This window comes from Apteryx mantelli, chromosome Z, assembly GCF_036417845.1.
Source record: "Apteryx mantelli isolate bAptMan1 chromosome Z, bAptMan1.hap1, whole genome shotgun sequence".
Lineage (NCBI taxonomy): Eukaryota > Metazoa > Chordata > Aves > Apterygiformes > Apterygidae > Apteryx > Apteryx mantelli.
Window position 1 is genome coordinate 61,319,915 of NC_090020.1, and position 3,025 is coordinate 61,322,939.

A 3,025-nucleotide genomic window follows, 5' to 3' on the forward strand; every position below is an offset into this window, starting at 1 on the left:
GCTAACAATAGCAAGGTTTGGATGGCGTGAAGCCTGATACCCTGACTGCCACGTGTGGAGCAGTTCACTTGTCCGTCCCTTTTCACCACGGGGCTGCCCGTAGATGGGTCTCTTTGGAAGAGTTGACCTTCTTTTTGTAACACCAGACTTTCCCTATGTTGCTTGCCAGAAACAACAGCCCTTAAAGTGCTACATCACTGCCAGGACATCAAATGTAGTACAACATTGCAAAAACAATACATTAGTTTGCTTTCGCCTGAGCAGTGACTGCTTCAACAGAAGCATGGATCCTTGCCTGATGACAGCTTTACATGTCCTGATGCAGCTGTATCAAGACTCTCTGTGCCAGGAATGAGTCTTCTTATTCATTAATGTTCATGTAAGGGAGAGAAGGTACATGTAGGGATGGAATAAGAGCAGGTCAGCCTGGCCCCAAGGCTAGAAACTCTCAATATACTGTCAGGGTTTGTGTGAGGATTAAACACTGCTTGCAGAGGACTGTGCTGCAAATGTGCAAGGGCTGACAGTGAAGGAAGAACTTCAGGGAGGGAAAGGTGATGTCTGTGGAGACCTGTGCCAAGTCCATTCCCTACTTTGTGTGAGCACAAAGAACATGACTAGTTTGATGCTTTTCCAATCCTTCTAGCTAACCTGGAAAAGTGACTTGCTCAGGCCTTTCACAATACCTATGTGTATCAGCAAGATCAGCAGTCTGGGCTGAACGTATCCAGGTAGATGGAGTCACTGTACTCTCCTCTACCTGATACTTTGACTGTCCTGCTTTATTCCCTGATACTGGGGTATATAAAATTATAGTTCATTTGGCAGCTCAGCAGTATCCAGGACCACTTCAGTTAATATAAGAGATGGTTCCAAAATATGTTTTTGGTCCACAGAAGGGAAGATGAAAGAGGAAAGATGAAAACCTGAGTTTGACCTCTGCTGCCTTACCTGTTTGCCTGTTATAACCTATGGAGCAAGCACATGAGGGAGGAGATGTAAGAGGTGGGATGAAGAAGTCTATATAGAACTATAGCCAGCAACTGTCTGTCATAAGAATCAGGAGGGTCACATTGTGATGGATGCCTTGGGAGCTATTTTATGCAAAATCACATATTTCTTGTGCTGCAGAACTGTGTATAGTTGAACTGAAGTCAATAAACCATCATTCCCCACAGCTTCTGTTCTCAGTCTCTTTTTCCCATGTCTTATTTGTTGCTCACAGAACTCCTGACATTTGAGGACCACAGTTTGGATCACTGACTGACCCCCCACATCCCAACACATGTACACAGACTCCTTCCTGGACTGTTTTCTAGATCCCAGAATTGTAATTTAATTGCTTAATAATCACAATCTAATTGCTTAATAATTGCAACATGATAATTGCTCAATGAAGAAAACACAAGGAGTGATTAAAAAGCAATGCAAAATGCATAAAAAGTACAAAATGCAGACAACTATTTACAGATATGTTCAATTTTAAAGTGGAAGGGATAAGGAGTGACATGTTGAAAAGTTATTTGCCAGAATCATTTGTCTGGAAGGCATCCTAGCAAAAGTCCTGCTATTGTCTAGACATTGCCCACTGCGGTTCCTCAGTGTTCCTCTTCTTGAGGGGTCAGGATATGAGTCCTGGGCTGAGGAGGTGCAAGAAAAAGGACTGCAGAAGACAGGCATCTGCATACAGCAAGAAATAATGCAATGGAGGAAGAGACAGGTGATACTGAGGTCTACTCACTGCCCGAACTAGCTCTTTTATCACATGCCTTAGCTTCTGCTGTTCCTCCCACTCTTGAGTTGGAGCAGGAACATATGCACTCAATAGACTGCTAGTGCCACTTGGCTTCACTCCACAGCCGCCTGCAGCACTCTCCCCACTCCCAAATAGCATGTGTTCACTTTGCTGTATCCTCACTCACGACCGTAGCTTACTATTCCTTGTTCCCATGCACTTGCTGCCACAGTAGATTTGCCATCCTCTTAAAGGAAGTTTTTGTTGTAATGCCTGGCTTCATCCACAGATGCTTAAGACAAGAGTGAAATTGTTATCGTTCTGTCCCCAACTAGACAAAGGACTCTTCTTCCAGCAGGAACAACTCTTCCTCTATCATTACATCCCACTGCCTTGGCCAGTGCTGGTGATTGCTGGGCTTTGTAAGTGCATTTATGGCATATGGTGATCCCATGGCCCATGCCCTGCTGTCTGCGGGATGGAAAACAGGCAGGCATGTTCAGACTGGGAGAAAAGTGAAGACTGCTTGCTGGTGATAGCATGCTGTGCCTGGATGTTCCCAGGATACAAATGTCCCCTGCTGTGGGAGAACTAGGGGGTCTGATCCTTGGATGAGGACTAGCAATTGGTCCACAGGGAAAAGAAGCAGAAGGAAAGACAGTTTGTTGATGACAACAAGAAGACTTATTTGTACACTTCCAGGACACATGGAGCAGAACAGGATCTTAGGGGGATATGAAGAGCAGCAGAGGCTGATGGCTTCACTGGGGACAGCTTTCACTTTTCATATCTAAACTTCATTTTGAATGACATGACATTGAGCAATGTCCTTCTAGGTCAGCAAAAATGATTCTTTGCTCAAGCCAAGGATGACCAATTTTGTTATTAGACAGCATGCCTTTAGAGTGTCTGGACATTAGTGAAGTCTGTTATTTCAAGAAACAAGTATGACATGCTGCTTCTCTAACACAAACTGAAGTCCAGTTCTGACACCACTGGGATACTGTGTGAGGAACAGCAGCTGGATGCACTTGTCCTTATGTCAGTGTAGGTCTGGGGTATGGCATACAGGGCAGATTCAGTCAGAACAACAGAGTGGGGTAGAGTATGGAGACGAACTGGCAGCACTGGGCTGACCTTTGGCAAAATGACCACAACCTGGCAATATATCAGTCATCAGTTCCTTGCTATGATTCAGCTATTGCCCTGGGAATCCTTCTCCCACCAAGAAAGAGATAAACTATCCACAGAGAATTATTCCAAATATCTTGCTACAGTTCTGGAATACAA